This window comes from Nothobranchius furzeri, chromosome 2, assembly GCF_043380555.1.
Source record: "Nothobranchius furzeri strain GRZ-AD chromosome 2, NfurGRZ-RIMD1, whole genome shotgun sequence".
Classification (NCBI taxonomy): Eukaryota; Metazoa; Chordata; class Actinopteri; order Cyprinodontiformes; family Nothobranchiidae; genus Nothobranchius; species Nothobranchius furzeri.
In genome coordinates, this window is record NC_091742.1 from 64,820,785 (window position 1) to 64,841,789 (window position 21,005).

A 21,005-nucleotide genomic window follows, 5' to 3' on the forward strand; every position below is an offset into this window, starting at 1 on the left:
ATTTGCAAAGAGATTTAGCACCTGTTGCTGGTGGTCTAGTGACTAACGCGTTCGCCTGCAATGGTGAAGGTCGCGGGTTCGATACTGGTTCATACACTTTAATTTTGTACATTATTTCACTTCTTTTCTTTTGCATAATTTTTGTATTTATGTCAACAAGAAACAAAATACGTAACGGATTAGTGGGCAGAGTTACACACACACACACACACACACACACACACACACACACACACACACACACACACACAAAACATGTAAACAAGTATTTTATGAGTATGAATCTGATTATTGCCGACAGTCGATATTTAAGCATGTGTGTCCCCCTTCCTCAATCCATCCTCGCAAAATAAAATCATCGGCACAGCACAGCAGGCTTTCTCTTGATCCAGAACTAGCACTTCGAAATTGATCATGTCCGCGGCCATCTGCTGCACAATCAGCTGCTCGCATCGCGGGAAACATTGAAAACAGCTTCATGAACTGAGACACAACAGGGTTAACATCGACAAAAAAATCCACAAATAAATCTAAATAATTAATGCCATTTCCGTCTTTTTCGTTGAAATATACAAATAGCAGATCATAAATCTAGAGCAGAAAAAGCTGCTGCAGGAAGCAGGGTCTGTAGTTATTCATGCACCAATTCATCAATGTGATTATTGATCAAGATCAGGTAAACTGATATTAATGTTGCAACATTTCATTTGATCATCTGAATGATACCATACAACTGAATGACCTGTTGAGTCTCTGCATATTCAGGTATTTACTACGGAAAACAAACAACAGCAGGCAGCAGCAGGACTCCCCATGTTATTTCTCGGGTCGCTGGCCCGCGGTCGTCGGGGCCGCTGCGGTCAGCTCTTAGCCGGGAAGCCCTCGTTCGGCTGCGTGGGCTGCTTCACCGTGAACCAGCTCCCAGCAGCCGCTGGTCGGGAGAAACGCTCTGGCTGCAGCTCCGATCAGACCCTACCAACACCTCGCCACAGACAGCACCGCATTAAAAGCCCACAATTACGACCCGCTCCCCAAGTTACAGTTCTCAAGCACTGATGAACACATACATAACCCACAACAGCTATGAAATGTGTGTTATTTACGGCAAAAAGGAGATATTTTTCAAGCCGACGTGCCAATGTTAACCGCAGTTGGCTTGGAAATGTGCTGATTTTATTATTTTTGTCAATTAAAATCCCCCTTGTTTGCTCTTACATTTTACGAAAACGCAATATTAATTAAAGCACGCTTTAGTGATCAGCATGTAAAGCAAAGAAGAAATGTGAACATTTCAACCCATTTCGAACCAACCAGTAATATGATTTCTTAACACGGTGCAGCGGCAGCATTTAAAAACCAAAATATAGTTTTTACTCTCCAAAAAAAGGAGAAGACAGTCACGGTGCAGCAACCCATTTTAGTCCATTAATCTCCACAATAAATATCCAGACAGAGAATTTCTACGGCCTCGCTGTAAACTCCAATGTCACCCAGGACCAGTCTTAAAGAGACAACGCGCTTAAAGGGAAAGTGTGTAGATTTCTGGCAATAGGGGGTAGTAAATACCAAAGTCACTGCAAACAAGCTGTATTTTTTGTTCAAGTGAGGACCTTACTAACTAATGCTCATAAAGCCAACAAAACCCTCTGGACTCTAGCTGTAACTCTCAAATTAGGATATGAGATTAATGACTCAGGTTCACGCTCCAATACATTAATTGTTTGAGAAATGCATCTTTTTATGTTGAGTGCCATCCGCCAAATAACACACAAGAAAAGGAAGAAGAAGAGTGTTGTTGCACAGTTTTCAAAGGAGTCAAAAACCACCAGCAAAACCATAAATACAGCTAAATAAACATAGAATCCAACATGGCGTCCTCCAGAGAGTCGGACCCTCGCCTGTGTATTTTATTACTATGAAGGGTACATGAACTGATTAGGAACACAATGTCATAGGGTCAAAGGTCAAGGTTGTGTGAGGTCATATATATATCAAAAATTGCCTGAATGGGTTGAATGATTTTGACCAAATCAGAGGTGATAGCTCCCTATCAAAGGTAGATAAACTGATCAGGTCACAACCTCATAGGGTCAAAGGTAAAGGTTGTGTGAGGCCGTATATATGAAAAATTGGTTTTTGTGTGCAATATCTTCTGAACAGGTTGAAATACTTTGACCAAATCGCAGGTGAGAATTCCCTATCTAAGGTAAATAAACTCATGAGGTACAAAACCTCATAGGGTCAAAGGTCAAGGTTGTGTGAGGCCGTATATATGAAAATTTGGCTTTTGTGTGCAATATCTCCTGAACGGGTTGAAGGATTTTGACAAAATCAGAGGTCATAACTCCCTATCAAAGGTAAATAAACTCATCACATACACAAGTTCATAGGGTCAGAGGTCAGTGTCATGAGAGGTAATATATATGACCAGTCAGGCATATCCCGCGACGCTCTGCATCGATTTGCAGGGCTTTCTTGTTTCTACAGAGTTTATGTAGGGTGCTGCTGGTTTGGGGTGTTATGTCAGCAGGCAGAGTTTAGGAGTCTGACAGCTGTGGGGAAGAAACTGTTTCGGGACCTGGTAGTCTTAGTCCATAGGCTCCTGTAGCGCTTCCCAGAGGGCAGGAGGGTGAAGAGTCCATTCGATGGGTGACTGGAGTCTAATGGTTTTCCCTGCCCTTTTCAGACACCAAGAAAAAAGGAGAGTAACTTTATTTTGTTTGTGTGATTTTATTTTGTTGTGTGACTACTGGTTGCAGTTCCCTGTTCAATTGATTGCTGTTCCCTGTTAAATTTAAAAAAGAAAAAAGTCTAAAGTTTTGTTTTGACTGGAGAGAACTAAAAAAGGTTACACTGTCTTCTGGTACTAGCTCAAAATAACAAGTGGTGCTCGCTGCAGAACCACAAAGGCGGAGCTGCACCAGAAGGTGGAGCTGCACCAGAGTCAGCCCCGCCCATTCCAGAATCAGCCCCGCCCATTCCATTAGAGTCAGTCTAATTCCTTCCAGTTGTCAGACTTGATAGCATTCTGGAACCAAAGAGGGTGTTGTAGCTAAAAAATGCGAGATTGAGGACGGAGTTGAGAAGTGAATTGAACAGTTTTTGTAAAGGTTCCATATAATTAAAAATCTAACTTTTGGAACTTTTAATCATGTTATATTGTCATTTCCTCATAAGAAACACGCCAAAGCCATTTTTAGCCTCATTCATGCATTTTCCTCCCATCTCAGCTTCAATTTGGTCTCCTCCCCCGAAGCGGGTCTGGTCTTGGTTCTCAAATCTGGATATTCTGTGAATTTTCTGACAAATTATTTCTGAAATGACTTCTACTGAGACACCGCCAATAAACCATACATCCCATCTCAGAGACACACTGGGCAGCACAATTACATGTAACGCCACTTGATTTATAACAGATGTGGTGGTGTAGTGGTTATGGAGTCAGGTTGACATGCTGTTTCGCCTCCCAGTAGTGTAAGTTTTAGGTAGTTTACAACCTCTTTTCTTCATTTCTAGCTACACTTGCCAGTTCTATGTTTACAACAATTTACTGGTATACCGTTTAACATATAATGTGTTTATTTATTTATTTATTTATTTATTCGTTTATTTAGCCAGTGTGAGTCCATTTGTGAGCAGAGTTTCAACTAAAATGCTGTTTAGGAACGACCAAATTCAAAGAACTTTTAGCGACATAAATATTTTGCTGAAAATAAACATTACAACTAAAATATAAACAAATTGAATGTTTCAGCTGGCTAAATAGACTGCTGATGACCCCACCGAGAATCGAACCAGCATCAGCTGAGGGGAAGGCAAAAACCAACTTAGACGATTTTACCACTAGACTACCAGAGGCCATTCAATAGACTGAAGTGCTGTTGTACACCAGTTTTATTAGACCAGCTGTAGGCAGATATTCGCTAAAAGAAACCTTTTCATTTCGAGATATATTCAGTCTTTGTCATGTAGCAAGTTATATTTATCTTGTTTAATTGGAGCATAGAACATAGCATTAACAACTGTAAACTAGTAACAGCCGTAATTCATGTGGGTCAGGTCAGTTTGCGATAAAGTTGAAAACAAAAACGGAAGTCAGTGGGCTAGGCTGAGTTTGCGTGAATGGGCGGGGTGCAGCTCCGCCTTTGTGGTTTTGCAGCGAGCACCCTCTCCAAAATAACCACAGTTTTTTCCCTCAGTGTCATTTGATCTATTTCTTGGGAAGATGGATGGATGGATGGATGGAGATATATATATATATATCTCAATAATTATTTTTAATATAGCCTTTTTCAATACTAAACTTTCAATACCAAACAAAAATGAACTACAATAAAATTACTGGCACACTAAATTCCAATTCTCCTCAATGGGACTTGAACTCGCCAACTGATCTCCCTTACACGACACCATACGAGGTTCTTTACTTGATTTGGGAGGGGGGAATAAAAGCAGTAAAACAATAAAACTTTGAACATTACAACACAAAGAGAAAATAAATAATGTTACAGCAATTGCGGAATGCCATCTGCGGGATTCGAACCCGCCGCAACGACCAACCAGTAGGTGTCAAACCATGACTAATGAGTGCAAGCCTTGGCGCTCAGGGACACCCATCAGTATGTGATTGTGAGGCCACAGCACATACGTTTTAGACTGGGTGGGATTCTTATACCCAACAGGAGTCTTCTGCCCGCCTTCTCATTAGAATATGCATAATTTGTGTTTCAGGCACTAGTTAACTAGTGAGCTGCTGCACTGCCACACATGTAAACTGGTGAAATTTCAATTGTTCCACTAGTTAACTAGTGGACAAAAATGGTCAGCTTGTATGTGTTTTTAGATGTAACTAGTTAACTAGTGAGCAAATCCGCACCTCACTAGTTAACTAGTGAGGTGCAGATATGCTCACTAGTTAACTAGTGAGGTACTAGTGAGGTGCAGATATGCTCACTAGTTAACTAGTAAGCATATCTGCACCTCACTAGTTAACTAGTGAGCAAATCCGCACCTCACTAGTTAACTAGTGAGCAAATCCGCACCTCACTAGTTAACTAGTGAGCAAATCTGCACCTCACTAGTTAACTAGTGAGCAAATCCGCACCTCACTAGTTAACTAGTGAGCAAATCCGCACCTCACTAGTTAACTAGTGAGCATATCTGCGCCTCACTAGTTAACTAGTAAGCAAATCCGCACGTCACTAGTTAACTAGTGAGCATATCTGCGCCTCACTAGTTAACTAGTAAGCAAATCCGCACGTCACTAGTTAACTAGTGAGCATATCTGCGCCTCACTAGTTAACTAGTGAGCATATCTGCACCTTACTAGTTAACTAGTGATGCTTTTTTGCACCTTACTAGTTAACTAGTGGGTGCTTAAGGGTGCACTAGTTAACTAGTGAGCAAATCTGCACCTCACTAGTTAACTAGTGAGCATATCCGCACCTTACTAGTTAACTTGTGGGCGTTTTGGGGCCCACTAGTGAACTAGTGACACTTATTTTGCACCTCACTAGTTAACTAGTGGACATTTGTACCCTCTCTAGTTAACTAGTGAGCAGTTCCGCCTTCACAAGTTTACATGTAAGCGTCACACTGAAGCCACTACTAGTTTACTAGCTGAAGTTCCTCTGGCCAGCATGTTAACTTGTGTGCCGCATGCAAATGTTTGGGGTGGGATTTTGCAAAATTCTGCACTGTGATTGGTTGTCATATTTTATTTTAACATAGTGAGCCAATAGAAAGCCTCAATTTGAGAAATTCTCTGCCTCCTAATTAGAATTCTGTGCAACTAGCTAGCTAGTGTGAATGTAGGCTTGAACTAGTTTACTAGTATACATTTATGTCCTCACTAGTTAACTAGTTTGGACGATGGATGCATCAACTAGGTAACTAGTGAGCCTGCTACAATCAACTAGCTAGCTAGTGAGTCATTAATGGTTCACTAGTTAACTAGTGGCACTGCCCTACTCCAACTACTTAACTAGTTAGGAGTTTTGCCTTCACTAGTGAACATGTGGACACTTTGAACTGTCACTAGTTAACTAGTGAGACACAAAAACCTTCAACTAGCTGACTGGTATGCATTTTAGCCCTTACTAGTTAACTAGTGAGCCATTTTTGTGTCACCTAGTTAACTAGGAAGCCAAAATGTGTTCACTTGTCAACTAGTGGGCATTTCTTCTGTCACTAGTTAACTGGTGTGCACATTTTGGCCATCACTAGTTAACTAGTGAGACACAAAAACCTTCAACTAGCTGACTGGTATGCATTTTGGCCTTTACTAGTTAACTAGTGAGCCATTTTGTGTCACCTAGTTAACTAGTGAAGCCAAAATGTGTTCACTAGTTAACTAGTGAACATTTCCGTCTCCCACTAGTTAACTGGTGGGCTCATTTTGACCCTGACTAGTTAACTAGTGAGACACAAATACCTTCAACTAGCTGACTGGTATGCATTTTGGCCTTTACTAGTTAACTAATGAGCCATTTTTGTGTCAACTAGTTAACTAGTGAAGGTCAAAATGTGTTCACTAGTTAACTAGCGTGTACAGTTTGACCCTCACTAGTTAACTAGTTGACCTGTTGACAAGATATCAGAATTAATGCTCAAGCGGCTGGCCAAATTGGGCAAAGTTAACAAGTGGGATTTTTACATTCAGTAGTCAGCTAGTACGAGTTTTTGTACCTTACTAGTTGACTAGTAAAAACTAAATGTGTTTTAACTAGTTAACTAGTGGACATTGATCTGTCCACTAGTTAACTAGTGAACACACTGAGCAATACTAGTTAACTAGTAAGATATGAAACATTTTAACTAGTTAACTAGAGAGAATCTAGGCCTTACTAGTTAACTAGTTGACATTTAGGCTGTCACTATTTAACTAGTTGACACAAACATGGCTAACTAGTTAACTAGTGGACAGAAATGGCTTACATGTTCAGGACAATTCTGGCTGATATCCTGATATCAGAATAAATGCTCATTTGGCTTGCCATACTCTTGGGAATACCAGGCGCTGTAAGCTTTTTCACCAATTTGTTATAAAATACAGTTTTTTTCACTTCACCACAGCTTTGAACAGCTTCGCCATTGAATAATTTTAAAGCCAGGTGTTCCACACGAACTGCACACACTTGTTGGTAATAAACCTCCTTTGATTTTTCCCTAGCGATAATGTCTCAGTGCTGGCATTTTAGAGACAAGAAATGGGGTGGGAGCCGATTGTTACTCAAAAAAAGAGCAACAGTGATGAAGACAACTGTTTAACTTAGCCTTTTACCTCCATATGCAAGAATCTAGTCTTTGCAGTGGGCGACACAATCATACTTTGACAAATACACAAGGGATTTTTCAGAGATTTTTCAAGGAATTTCCTTCGCTTACGGCCATACCACCCTGAAAAAGCCCAATCCCGTCTGACCTCGGAAGCAATCCAGGGTTGGGCCTGGTCAGTACCTGTATGGGAGACCTCTTGGGAATACCAGGTGCTGTAACCTTTTTCACTAATTTGTTATAAAATACAGTTTTTTTCACTTCACCACAGCTTTGAACAGCTTCGCCATTGAATAATTTTAAAGCCAGGTGTTCCACACGAACTGCACACACTTGTTGGTAATAAACCTCCTTTGATTTGTCCCTAGCAATAATGTCTCAGTGCTGGCATTTTAGAGACAAGAAGTGGGGTGGGAGCCAATTGTTAGAGTCTAAAGAAGAGCAACAATGATTAAGACAACTGTTTAACTTAGCCTTTTACCTCTATATGCAAGAATCTAGTCATTGCAGTGGGCGACACATTCATACCTTGACAAATACACAAGGGATTTTGCAGAGATTTTTCAAGGTTTTTACTTTGCTTATGGCCAAGCCACCCTGAAAAAACACGATTCCGTCTGATCTCTGAAGCTATCCAGGGTTGAGCCTGGTCACTACCTGTATGGGAGACCTCTTGGGAATACCAGGTGCTGTAAGATTTTTCACTAATTTGTTATAAAATACAGTTTTTTTCACTTCACCACATCTTTGAACAGCTTCGTCATTGAATAATTTTAAAGCCAGGTTTTCCACCCGAACTGCACACACTTGTTGGTAATAAACCTCCTTTGATTTGTCCCTAGCAATAATGTCTCAGTGCTGGCATTTTATAGACAAGAAATGGGGTGGGAGCCGATTGTTACTCTAAAAAAGAGCAACAGTGATGAAGACAACTGTTTAACTTAGCCTTTTACCTCCATATGCAAGAATCTAGACTTTGCAGTGGGCGACACAATCATACTCTGACAAATACACAAGGGATTTTTCAGAGATTTTTCAAGGTTTTTCCTTCGCTTACAGCCATACCACCCTGAAAAAGCCCGATCCCATCTGATCTCGGAAGCAATCCAGGGTTGAGCCTGATCAGTCTCTGTATGGGAGACCTCTTGGGAATACCAGGTGCTGTAAGCTTTTTCACTAATTTGTTATAAAATACAGTTTTTTTCACTTCACCACAGCTTTGAACAGCTTTGTCATTCAATAATTTTAAAGCCAGGTGTTCCACACGAACTGCACACACTTGTTGGTAATAAACCTCCTTTGATTTGTCCCTAGCAATAATGTCTCAGTGCTGGCATTTTAGAGACAAGAAATGGGGTGGGAGCCGATTGTTACTCGAAAAAAGAGCAACAGTGATGAAGACAACTGTTTAACTTAGCCTTTTACCTCCATATGCAAGAATCTAGTCTTTGCAGTGGGCGACACAATCATACCTTGACAAATACACAAGGGATTTTTCAGAGATTTTTCAAGGTTTTTCCATCGCTTTCGGCCATACAACCCTGAAAAAGCCCAATCCTGTCTGATCTCGGAAGCAATCCAGGGTTGGGCCTGGTCAGTACCTGTATGGGAGACCTCTTGGGAATACCAGGTGCTGTAAGCTTTTTCACTAATTTGTTATAAAATACAGTTTTTTTCACTTAAACCACAGCTTTGAACAGCTTCGTCATTGAATAATTTTAAAGCCAGGTGTTCCACACGAACTGCACACACTTGTTGGTAATTAACCTCCTTTGATTTGTCCCTAGCAATAATGTCTCAGTGCTGGCATTTTAGAGACAAGAAATGGGGTGGGAGCCAATTGTTAGAGTCTAAAGAAGAGCAACAATGATGAAGACAACTGTTTAACTTAGCCTTTTACCTCTATATGCAAGAATCTAGTCTTTGCAGTGGGCAACACAATCATACCTTGACAAATACACAAGGGATTTTTCAGAGATTTTTCCAGGTTTTTTTATTCGTTACAGCCATACCACCATGAAAAAGCCCGATCCCGTCTGGTCTGGGAAGCAATCCAGGGTTGGGCCTGGTCACTACCTGTATGGAAGACCTCTTGGGAATACCAGGTGCTGTAAGCTTTTTTCACTAATTTGTTATAAAATACAGTTTTTTTCACTTCACCACAGCTTTGAACAGCTTCGTCATTGAATAATATTAAAGCCAGGTGTTCCACACGAACTGCACACACTTGTTGGTAATAAACCTCCTTTGATTTGTCCCTAGCAATAATGTCTCAGTGCTGGCATTTTAGATACAAGAAATGGGGTGGGAGCCAATTGTTAGAGTCTAAAGAAGAGCAACAATGATGAAGACAACTGTTTAACTTAGCCTTTTACATCTATATGCAAGAATCTAGTCTTTGCAGTGGGCGACACAATCATGCCTTGACAAATACACAAGGGATTTTTCAGAGATTTTTCAAGGTTTTTCTATCGCTTACAGCCATACCAACCTGAAAAAGCCCAATCCCGTCTGAACTCTGAAGCAATCCAGGGTTGGGCCTGGTCAGTACCTGTAAGGGAGACCTCTTGGGAATACCAGGTGCTGTAAGCTTTTTCACTAATTTGTTATAAAATACAGTTTTTTTCACTTCACCACAGCTTTGAACAGCTTCGTCATTGAATAATTTTAATGCCAGGTGTTCCACACGAACTGCACACACTTGTTGAAATAAACCTCCTTTGATTTGTCCCTAGCAATAATGTCTCAGTGCTGGCATTTTAGAGACAAGACATGGGGTGGGAGCCAATTGTTAGAGTCTAAAGAAGAGCAACAATGATGAAGACAACTGTTTAACTTAGCCTTTTACCTCTATGTGCAAGAATCTAGTCTTTGCAGTGGGCGACACAATCATACCTTGACAAATACACAAGGGATTTTTCAGAGATTTTTCAAGGTTTTTCCATCGCTTTCGGCCATACAACCCTGAAAAAGCCCAATCCTGTCTGATCTCTGAAGCAATCCAGGGTTGGGCCTGGTCAGTACCTGTATGGGAGACCTCTTGGGAATACCAGGTGCTGTAAGCTTTTTCACTAATTTGTTATAAAATACAGTTTTTTTCACTTAAACCACAGCTTTGAACAGCTTCGTCATTGAATAATTTTAAAGCCAGGTGTTCCACACGAACTGCACACACTTGTTGGTAATTAACCTCCTTTGATTTGTCCCTAGCAATAATGTCTCAGTGCTGGCATTTTAGAGACAAGAAATGGGGTGGGAGCCAATTGTTAGAGTCTAAAGAAGAGCAACAATGATGAAGACAACTGTTTAACTTAGCCTTTTACCTCTATATGCAAGAATCTAGTCTTTGCAGTGGGCAACACAATCATACCTTGACAAATACACAAGGGATTTTTCAGAGATTTTTCCAGGTTTTTTCTTCGTTACAGCCATACCACCATGAAAAAGCCCGATCCCGTCTGGTCTGGGAAGCAATCCAGGGTTGGGCCTGGTCACTACCTGTATGGAAGACCTCTTGGGAATACCAGGTGCTGTAAGCTTTTTTCACTAATTTGTTATAAAATACAGTTTTTTTCACTTCACCACAGCTTTGAACAGCTTTGTCATTGAATAATATTAAAGCCAGGTGTTCCACACGAACTGCACACACTTGTTGGTAATAAACCTCCTTTGATTTGTCCCTAGCAATAATGTCTCAGTGCTGGCATTTTAGATACAAGAAATGGGGTGGGAGCCAATTGTTAGAGTCTAAAGAAGAGCAACAATGATGAAGACAACTGTTTAACTTAGCCTTTTACATCTATATGCAAGAATCTAGTCTTTGCAGTGGGCGACACAATCATGCCTTGACAAATACACAAGGGATTTTTCAGAGATTTTTCAAGGTTTTTCTATCGCTTACAGCCATACCAACCTGAAAAAGCCCAATCCCGTCTGAACTCTGAAGCAATCCAGGGTTGGGCCTGGTCAGTACCTGTAAGGGAGACCTCTTGGGAATACCAGGTGCTGTAAGCTTTTTCACTAATTTGTTATAAAATACAGTTTTTTTCACTTCACCACAGCTTTGAACAGCTTCGTCATTGAATAATTTTAATGCCAGGTGTTCCACACGAACTGCACACACTTGTTGAAATAAACCTCCTTTGATTTGTCCCTAGCAATAATGTCTCAGTGCTGGCATTTTAGAGACAAGACATGGGGTGGGAGCCAATTGTTAGAGTCTAAAGAAGAGCAACAATGATGAAGACAACTGTTTAACTTAGCCTTTTACCTCTATATGCAAGAATCTAGTCTTTGCAGTGGGCCACATAATCATACCTTGACAAATACACAAGCGATTTTTCAGAGATTTTTCAAGGTTTTTCCATCGCTTACAGCCATACCACCCTGAAAAAGCCCAATTCTATCTGGTCTCGGAATCAATCCAGGGTTGGGCCTGGTCAGTACCTGTGTGGGAGACCTCTTGGGAATACCAGGTGCTGTAAGCTTTTTCACTAATTTGTTATAAAATACAGTTTTTTTCACTTCACCACATCTTTGAACAGCTTCGTCATTGAATAATTTTAAAGGCAGGTGTTCCACACGAACTGCACACACTTGTTGGTAATAAACCTCCTTTGATTTGTCCCTAGCAATAATGTCTCAGTGCTGGCATTTTAGAGACATGAAATGGGGTGGGAGCCGATTGTTACTCTAAAAAAGAGCAACAGTGATGAAGACAACTGTTTAACTTAGCCTTTTACCTCCATATGCAAGAATCTAGTCTTTGCAGTGGGCGACACAATCATACCTTGACAAATACACAAGGGAATTTTCAGAGATTTTTCAAGGTGTGTCCTTCGCTTACGGCCATACCACCCTGAAAAAGCCCAATCCTGTCTGATCTCGGAAGCAATCCAGGGTTGGGCCTGGTCAGTGCCTGTATGGGAGACCTCTTGGGAATACCAGGCGCTGTAAGCTTTTTCACTAATTTGTTAAAAAATACAGTTTTTTTCACTTCACCACAGCTTTGAACAGCTTCGTCATTGAATAATTTTAAAGCCAGGTGTTCCACACGAACTGCACACACTTGTTGGTAATAAACCTCCTTTGATTTGTCCCTAGCAATAATGTCTCAGTGCTGGCATTTTAGAGACAAGAAATGGGGTGGCAGCTGATTGTTACTCAAAAAAAGAGCAACAGTGATGAAGACAACTGTTTAACTTAGCCTTTTACCTCCATATGCAAAAATCTCGTCTTTGCAGTGGGCGACACAATCATACTTTGACAAATACACAAGGGATTTTTCAGAGATTTTTCAAGGTTTTTCTATCGCTTACGGCCATACCACCCTGAAAAAGCCCGATCTCGGAATCAATCCAGGATTGGGCCTGGTCAGTACCTGCATGGGAGACCTCTTGGGAATACCAGGTGTTGTAAGCTTTTTCACTAATTTGTTATAAAATACAGTTTTTTTTCACTTCACCACATCTTTGAACAGTTTCGTCTTTGAATAATTTTAAAGCCAGGTGTTCCACACTAACTGCACACACTTCTTGGTAATAAACCTCCTTTGATTTGTCCCTAGCAATAATGTCTCAGTGCTGGCATTTTAGAGACAAGAAATGGGGTGGGAGCCAATTGTTACTCTAAAAAAGAGCAACAGTGATGAAGACAACTGTTTAACTTAGCCTTTTAACTCCATATGCAAGAATCTAGTCTTTGCAGTGGGCGACACAATCATACTTTGACAAATACACAAGGGTATTTTCAGAGATTTTCCAAGGTTTTTCCATCGCTTACAGCCCTACCACCCTGAAAAAGCCCATTCCCGTCTGATCTCGGAATCAAGCCAGGGTTGGGCCTGGTCAGTACCTGTATGGGAGACCTCTTGGGAATACCAGATGCTGTAAGCTTTTTCACTAATTTGTTATAAAATACAGTTTTTTTCACTTCACCACAGCTTTGAACAGCTTCGTCATTGAATAATTTTAAAGCCAGGTGTTCCACACAAACTTCACATACTTGTTGGTAATAAACCTCCTTTGATTTGTCCCTAGCAATAATGTCTCAGTGCTGGCATTTTAGAGACAAGAAATGGGGTGGGAGCCAATTGTTACTCGAAAAAAGAGCAACAGTGATGAAGACAACTGTTTAACTTAGCCTTTTACCTCCATATGCAAGAATCTAGACTTTGCAGTGGGCGACACAATCATACTTTGACAAATACACAAGGGATTTTTCTGAGATTTTTCAAGGTTTTTTCTATCGCTTACGGCCATACCACCCTGAAAAAGCCCGATCCCGTCTGATCTTGGAAGCAATCCAGGGTTGGGCCTGGTCAGTACCTGTATGGGAGACCTCTTGGGAATACCAGGTGCTGTAAGCTTTTTCACTAATTTGTCATAAAATACAGTTTTTTTCACTTCACCACATCTTTGAACAGTTTCGTCATTGAATAATTTTAAAGCCAGGTGTTCCATACGAACTGCACACACTTGTTGGTAATAAACCTCCTTTGATTTGTCCCTAGCAATAATGTCTCAGTGCTGGCATTTTAGAGACAAGAAATGGAGTGGGAGCCAATTGTTAGAGTCTAAAGAAGAGCAACAATGATGAAGACAACTGTTTAACTTAGCCTTTTACCTCTATATGCAAGAATCTAGTCTTTGCAGTGGGCGACACAATCATACTTTGATTTGACAAATACACAAGGAATTTTTCAGAGATTTTTCAAGGTTTTTCCTTCGCTTACGGCCATACCACCCTGAAAAAGCGCGTTCCCGTCTGATCTCGGAAGCAATCCAGGGTTGGGCCTGGTCAGTACCTGTATGGGAGACCTCTTGGGAATACCAGGTGCTGTAAGCTTTTTCACTAATTTGTTATAAAATACAGTTTTTTTCACTTCACCACATCTTTGAACAGCTTCGTCATTGAATAATTTTAAAGCCAGGTGTTCCACACGAACTGCACACACTTGTTGGTAATAAACCTCCTTTGATTTGTCCCTAGCAGCAATGTCTCAGTGCTGGCATTTTAGAGACAAGAAATGGGGTGGGAGCCGATTGTTACTCTAAAAAAGAGCAACAGTGATGAAGACAACTGTTTAACTTAGCCTTTTACCTCCATATGCAAGAATCTAGACTTTGCAGTGGGCGACACAATCATACTTTGACAAATACACAAGGGATTTTTCAGAGTTTTTTAAGGTTTTTCCTTCGCTCACGGCCATACCACCCTGAAAAAGCCCGATCCCGTCTGATCTTGGAATCAATCCAGGGTTGGGCCTGGTCATTACCTGTATGGGAGACCTCTTGGGAATATTAGGTGCTGTAAGCTTTTTCACTAATTTGTTATAAAATACAGTTTTTTTCACTTCACCAACTCTTTGAACAGCTTCGTCATTGAATAATTTTAAAGCCAGGTGTTCCACACGAACTGCACAAACTTGTTGGTAATAAACCTCCTTTGATTTGTCCCTAGCAATAATGTCTCAGTGCTGGCATTTTAGAGACAAGAAATCGGGTGGGAGCCAATTGTTAGAGTCTAAAGAAGAGCAACAATGATGAAGACAACTGTTTAACTTAGCCTTTTACCTCTATATGCAAGAATCTAGTCTTTGCAGTGGGCGACACAATCATACCTTGACAAATACACAAGGGATTTTTCAGAGATTTTTCAAGGTTTTTCCTTCGCTTACAGCCATACCACCCTGAAAAAGCCCGATCCCGCCTGATCTCTGAATCAGTCCAGGGTTGGTCCTGGTCAGTACCGGTAATGGGAGACCTCTTGGGAATACCAAGTGCTGTAAGCTTTTTCACTAATTTGTTATAAAATACAGTTTTTTTCACTTCACCACAGCTTTGAACAGCTTCGTCATTGAATAATTTTAAAGCCAGGTGTTCCACACGAACTGCACACACTTGTTGGTAATAAAACCTCCTTTGATTTGTCCCTAGCAATAATGTCTCAGTGCTGGCATTTTAGAGACAAGAAATGGGGTGGGAGCCGATTGTTACTCTAAAAAAGAGCAACAGTGATGAAGACAACTGTTTAACTTAGCCTTTTACCTCTATATGCAAGAATCTAGTCTTTGCAGTGGGCGACACAATCATACTTTGACAAATACACAAGGGATTTTTCAGAGATTTTTCAAGGTTTTTCCATCGCTTACGGCCATACCACCCTGAAAAAGCCCAATCCCGTCTCATCTCGGAAGCAATCCAGGGATGGGCCTGGTCACTACCTGTATGGAAGACCTCTTGGGAATACCAGGTGCTGTAAGCTTTTTCACTAATTTGTTATAAAATACAGTTTTTTTCACTTCACCACATCTTTGAACAGCTTCGTCATTGAATAATTTTAAAGCCAGGTGTTCCACACGAACTGCACACACTTGTTGGTAATAAACCTCCTTTGATTTGTCCCTAGCAGCAATGTCTCAGTGCTGGCATTTTAGAGACAAGAAATGGGGTGGGAGCCGATTGTTACTCTAAAAAAGAGCAACAGTGATGAAGACAACTGTTTAACTTAGCCTTTTACCTCCATATGCAAGAATCTAGACTTTGCAGTGGGCGACACAATCATACTTTGACAAATACACAAGGGGTTTTTGAGAGATTTTTCAAGGTTTTTCCTTCGCTCACGGCCATACCACCCTGAAAAAGCCCGATCCCGTCTGATCTTGGAATCAATCCAGGGTTGGGCCTGGTCATTACCTGTATGGGAGACCTCTTGGGAATATTAGGTGCTGTAAGCTTTTTCACTAATTTGTTATAAAATACAGTTTTTTTCACTTCACCAACTCTTTGAACAGCTTCGTCATTGAATAATTTTAAAGCCAGGTGTTCCACACGAACTGCACAAACTTGTTGGTAATAAACCTCCTTTGATTTGTCCCTAGCAATAATGTCTCAGTGCTGGCATTTTAGAGACAAGAAATCGGGTGGGAGCCAATTGTTAGAGTCTAAAGAAGAGCAACAATGATGAAGACAACTGTTTAACTTAGCCTTTTACCTCTATATGCAAGAATCTAGTCTTTGCAGTGGGCGACACAATCATACCTTGTCAAATACACAAGGGATTTTTCAGAGATTTTTCAAGGTTTTTCCTTCGCTTACAGCCATACCACCCTGAAAAAGCCCGATCCCGTCTGATCTCTGAATCAGTCCAGGGTTGGTCCTGGTCAGTACCTGTATGGGAGACCTCTTGGGAATACTAGGTGCTGTAAGCTTTTTCACTAATTTGTTATAAAATACAGTTTTTTTCACTTCACCACAGCTTTGAACAGCTTCGTCATTGAATAATTTTAAAGCCAGGTGTTCCACACGAACTGCACACACTTGTTGGTAATAAAACCTCCTTTGATTTGTCCCTTGCAATAATGTCTCAGTGCTGGCATTTTAGAGACAAGAAATGGGGTGGGAGCCGATTGTTACTCTAAAAAAGAGCAACAGTGATGAAGACAACTGTTTAACTTAGCCTTTTACCTCTATATGCAAGAATCTAGTCTTTGCAGTGGGCGACACAATCATACTTTGACAAATACACAAGGGATTTTTCAGAGATTTTTCAAGGTTTTTCCATCGCTTACGGCCATACCACCCTGAAAAAGCCCAATCCCGTCTCATCTTGGAAGCAATCCAGGGTTGGGCCTGGTCACCACCTGTAAGGAAGACCTCTTGGGAATACCAGGTGCTGTAAGCTTTTTCACTAATTTGTTATAAAATACAGTTATTTTCACATCACCACAGCTTTGAACAGCTTCGTCATTGAATAATATTAAAGCCAGGTGTTCCACACGAACTGCACACACTTGTTGGTAATAAACCTCCTTTGATTTGTCCCTAGCAATAATGTCTCAGTGCTGGCATTTTAGATACAAGAAATGGGGTGGGAGCCAATTGTTAGAGTCTAAAGAAGAGCAACAATGATGAAGACAACTGTTTAACTTAGCCTTTTACCTCTATATGCAAGAATCTAGTCTTTGCAGTGGGCGACACAATCATGCCTTGACAAATACACAAGGGATTTTTCAGAGATTTTTCAAGGACTTTCCTGCGCTTACAGCCATACCACCCTGAAAAAGCCCAATCCCGTCTGAACTCTGAAGCAATCCAGGGTTGGGCCTGGTCAGTACCTGTATGGGAGAACTCTTGGGAATACCAGGTGCTGTAAGCTTTTTCACTAATTTGTTATAAAATACAGTTTTTTTCACTTCACCACAGCTTTGAACAGCTTCGTCATTGAATAAGTTTAAAGCCAGGTGTTCCACACGAACTGCACACACTTTTTGAAATAAACCTCTTTTAATGTGTCCCTAGCAATAATGTCTCAGTGCTGGCATTTTCGAGACAAGAAATGGGGTGGGAGCCAATTGTTAGAGTCTAAAGAAGAGCAACAATGATGAAGACAACTGTTTAACTTAGCCTTTTACCTCTATATGCAAGAATCTAGTCTTTGCAGTGGGCGACACAATCATACCTTGACAAATACACAAGCGATTTTTCAGAGATTTTTCAAGGTTTTTCCATTTCTTACAGCCATACCACCCTGAAAAAGCCCGATCCCGTCTGGTCTCGGAATCAATCCAGGGTTGGGCCTGGTCAGTACCTGTGTGGGAGACCTCTTGGGAATACCAGGTGCTGTAAGCATTTTCACTAATTTGTTATAAAATACAGTTTTTTTCACTTCACCACATCTTTGAACAGCTTCGTCATCGAATAATTTTAAAGGCAGGTGTTCCACACGAACTGCACACACTTGTTGGTAATAAACCTCCTTTGATTTGTCCCTAGCAATAATGTCTCAGTGCTGGCATTTTAGAGACATGAAATGGGGTGGGAGCCGATAGTTACTCGAAAAAAGAGCAACAGTGATGAAGACAACTGTTTAACTTAGCCTTTTACCTCCATATGCAAGAATCTAGTCTTTGCAGTGGGCGACACAATCATACCTTGACAAATACACAAGGGAATTTTCAGAGATTTTTCAAAGTGTGTCCTTCGCTTACGGCCATACCACCCTGAAAAAGCCCAATCCCGTCTGATCTCGGAAGCAATCCAGGGTTGGGCCTGGTCAGTACCTGTATGGGAGACCTCTTGGGAATACCAGGCGCTGTAAGCTTTTTCACTAATTTGTTATAAAATACAGTTTTTTTCACTTCACCACAGCTTTGAACAGCTTCGCCATTGAATAATTTTAAAGCCAGGTGTTCCACACGAACTGCACACACTTGTTGGTAATAAACCTCCTTTGGTTTGTCCCTAGCAATAATGTCTCAGTGCTGGCATTTTAGAGACAAGAAATGGGGTGGGAGCCAATTGTTAGAGTCTAAAGAAGAGCAACAATGATTAAGACAACTGTTTAACTTAGCCTTTTACCTCTATATGCAAGAATCTAGTCATTGCAGTGGGCGACACATTCATACCTTGACAAATACACAAGGGATTTTTCAGAGATTTTTCAAGGTTTTTTCTTTGCTTATGGCCAAGCCACCCTGAAAAAGCACAATTCCGTCTGATCTCTGAAGCTATCCAGGGTTGAGCCTGGTCAGTATCTGTATGGGAGACCTCTTGGGAATACCAGGAGCTGTAAGCTTTTTCACTAATTTGTTATAAAATACAGTTTTTTTCACTTCACCACATCTTTGAACAGCTTCGTCATTGAATAATTTTAAAGCCAGATTTTCCACCCGAACTGCACACACTTGTTGGTAATAAACCTCCTTTGATTTGTCCCTAGCAATAATGTCTCAGTGCTGGCATTTTAGAGACAAGAAATGGGGTGGGAGCCAATTGTTAGAGTCTAAAGAAGAGCAACAATGATGAAGACAACTGTTTAACTTAGCCTTTTACCTCTATATGCAAGAATCTAGTCTTTGCAGTGGGCGACACAATCATACCTTGACAAATACACAAGCGATTTTTCAGAGATTTTTCAAGGCTTTTCCATTGCTTACAGCCATACCACCCTGAAAAAGCCCGATCCCGTCTGGTGTCGGAATCAATCCAGGGTTGGGCCTGGTCAGTACCTGTGTGGGAGACCTCTTGGGAATACCAGGTGCTGTAAGCTTTTTCACTAATTTGTTAAAAAATACAGTTTTTTTCACTTCACCACAGCTTTGAACAGCTTCGTCATTGAATAATTTTAAAGCCAGGTGTTCCACACGAACTGCACACACTTGTTGGTAATAAACCTCCTTTGATTTGTCCCTAGCAATAATGTCTCAGTGCTGGCATTTTAGAGACAAGAAATGGGGTGGCAGCTGATTGTTACTCGAAAAAAGAGCAACAGTGATGAAGACAACTGTTTAACTTAGCCTTTTACCTCCATATGCAAGAATCTAGTCTTTGCAGTGGGCGACACAATCATACTTTGACAAATACACAAGGGATTTTTCAGAGATTTTTCAAGGTTTTTCTATCGCTTACGGCCATACCACCCTGAAAAAGCCCGATCTCGGAATCAATCCAGGATTGGGCCTGGTCAGTACCTGCATGGTAGACCTCTTGGGAATACCAGGTGTTGTAAGCTTTTTCACTAATTTGTTATAAAATACAGTTTTTTTTTCACTTCACCACATCTTTGAACAGTTTCGTTTTTGAATAATTTTAAAGCCAGGTGTTCCACACTAACTGCACACACTTGTTGGTAATAAACCTCCTTTGATTTGTCCCTAGCAATAATGTCTCAGTGCTGGCATTTTAGAGACAAGAAATGGGGTGGCAGCTGATTGTTACTCGAAAAAAGAGCAACAGTGATGAAGACAACTGTTTAACTTAGCCTTTTACCTCCATATGCAAGAATCTAGTCTTTGCAGTGGGCGACACAATCATACTTTGACAAATACACAAGGGTATTTTCAGAGATTTTCCAAGGTTTTTCCATCGCTTACAGCCCTACCACCCTGAAAAAGCCCATTCCCATCTGATCTCGGAATCAAGCCAGGGTTGGGCCTGGTCAGTACCTGTATGGGAGACCTCTTGGGAATACCAGATGCTGTAAGCTTTTTCACTAATTTGTTATAAAATACAGTTTTTTTCACTTCACCACAGCTTTGAACAGCTTCGTCATTGAATAATTTTAAAGCCAGGTGTTCCACACAAACTTCACACACTTGTTGGTAATAAACCTCCTTTGATTTGTCCCTAGCAATAATGTCTCAGTGCTGACATTTTAGAGACAAGAAATGGGGTGGGAGCCAATTGTTACTCGAAAAAAGAGCAACAGTGATGAAGACAACTGTTTAACTTAGCCTTTTACCTCCATATGCAAGAATCTAGACTTTGCAGTGGGCGACACAATCATACTTTGACAAATACACAAGGGATTTTTCAGAGATTTTTCAAGATTTTTCTATCGCTTACGGCCATACCACCCTGAAGAAGCCCGATCCCGTCTGATCTTGGAAGCAATCCAGGGTTGGGCCTGGTCAGTACCTGTATGGGAGACCTCTTGGGAATACCAGGTGCTGTAAGCTTTTTCACTAATTTGTCATAAAATACAGTTTTTTTCACTTCACCACATCTTTGAACAGTTTCGTCATTGAATAATTTTAAAGCCAGGTGTTCCATACGAACTGCACACACTTGTTGGTAATAAACCTCCTTTGATTTGTCCCTAGCAATAATGTCTCAGTGCTGGCATTTTAGAGACAAGAAATGGAGTGGGAGCCAATTGTTAGAGTCTAAAGAAGAGCAACAATGATGAAGACAACTGTTTAACTTAGCCTTTTACCTCTATATGCAAGA

General features: G+C 40.8%; 24 pseudogenes; all 24 read left to right on the top strand.

The window, feature by feature from the left end:
* Positions 1 to 7,380: 7,380 nt before the first annotated feature.
* On the top strand, positions 7,381 to 7,499 carry LOC139067535 (5S ribosomal RNA; annotated as a pseudogene).
* An 827-nt stretch (positions 7,500 to 8,326) lies between these two features.
* On the top strand, positions 8,327 to 8,445 carry LOC139067680 (5S ribosomal RNA; annotated as a pseudogene).
* A 353-nt stretch (positions 8,446 to 8,798) lies between these two features.
* Positions 8,799 to 8,917, top strand: LOC139068003 (5S ribosomal RNA; annotated as a pseudogene).
* An 831-nt stretch (positions 8,918 to 9,748) lies between these two features.
* Positions 9,749 to 9,867, top strand: LOC139067926 (5S ribosomal RNA; annotated as a pseudogene).
* A 354-nt stretch (positions 9,868 to 10,221) lies between these two features.
* On the top strand, positions 10,222 to 10,340 carry LOC139068113 (5S ribosomal RNA; annotated as a pseudogene).
* Positions 10,341 to 11,170: 830 nt separating this feature from the next.
* LOC139067927 (5S ribosomal RNA) lies at positions 11,171 to 11,289 on the top strand (annotated as a pseudogene).
* A 354-nt stretch (positions 11,290 to 11,643) lies between these two features.
* Positions 11,644 to 11,762, top strand: LOC139067691 (5S ribosomal RNA; annotated as a pseudogene).
* Positions 11,763 to 12,115: 353 nt separating this feature from the next.
* Positions 12,116 to 12,234, top strand: LOC139067903 (5S ribosomal RNA; annotated as a pseudogene).
* Positions 12,235 to 12,587: 353 nt separating this feature from the next.
* LOC139068090 (5S ribosomal RNA) lies at positions 12,588 to 12,696 on the top strand (annotated as a pseudogene).
* Positions 12,697 to 13,050: 354 nt separating this feature from the next.
* Positions 13,051 to 13,169, top strand: LOC139067951 (5S ribosomal RNA; annotated as a pseudogene).
* A 354-nt stretch (positions 13,170 to 13,523) lies between these two features.
* On the top strand, positions 13,524 to 13,642 carry LOC139066702 (5S ribosomal RNA; annotated as a pseudogene).
* A 360-nt stretch (positions 13,643 to 14,002) lies between these two features.
* LOC139067286 (5S ribosomal RNA) lies at positions 14,003 to 14,121 on the top strand (annotated as a pseudogene).
* A 352-nt stretch (positions 14,122 to 14,473) lies between these two features.
* LOC139067804 (5S ribosomal RNA) lies at positions 14,474 to 14,592 on the top strand (annotated as a pseudogene).
* A 355-nt stretch (positions 14,593 to 14,947) lies between these two features.
* On the top strand, positions 14,948 to 15,067 carry LOC139068135 (5S ribosomal RNA; annotated as a pseudogene).
* Positions 15,068 to 15,421: 354 nt separating this feature from the next.
* On the top strand, positions 15,422 to 15,540 carry LOC139068096 (5S ribosomal RNA; annotated as a pseudogene).
* A 353-nt stretch (positions 15,541 to 15,893) lies between these two features.
* On the top strand, positions 15,894 to 16,012 carry LOC139067805 (5S ribosomal RNA; annotated as a pseudogene).
* Positions 16,013 to 16,367: 355 nt separating this feature from the next.
* Positions 16,368 to 16,486, top strand: LOC139067826 (5S ribosomal RNA; annotated as a pseudogene).
* Positions 16,487 to 17,314: 828 nt separating this feature from the next.
* LOC139067857 (5S ribosomal RNA) lies at positions 17,315 to 17,433 on the top strand (annotated as a pseudogene).
* Positions 17,434 to 17,787: 354 nt separating this feature from the next.
* Positions 17,788 to 17,906, top strand: LOC139066892 (5S ribosomal RNA; annotated as a pseudogene).
* A 353-nt stretch (positions 17,907 to 18,259) lies between these two features.
* On the top strand, positions 18,260 to 18,378 carry LOC139067184 (5S ribosomal RNA; annotated as a pseudogene).
* An 829-nt stretch (positions 18,379 to 19,207) lies between these two features.
* LOC139067161 (5S ribosomal RNA) lies at positions 19,208 to 19,326 on the top strand (annotated as a pseudogene).
* Positions 19,327 to 19,679: 353 nt separating this feature from the next.
* On the top strand, positions 19,680 to 19,788 carry LOC139068132 (5S ribosomal RNA; annotated as a pseudogene).
* A 355-nt stretch (positions 19,789 to 20,143) lies between these two features.
* Positions 20,144 to 20,262, top strand: LOC139067884 (5S ribosomal RNA; annotated as a pseudogene).
* A 353-nt stretch (positions 20,263 to 20,615) lies between these two features.
* LOC139066962 (5S ribosomal RNA) lies at positions 20,616 to 20,734 on the top strand (annotated as a pseudogene).
* The last annotated feature ends 271 nt before the right edge of the window (positions 20,735 to 21,005 follow it).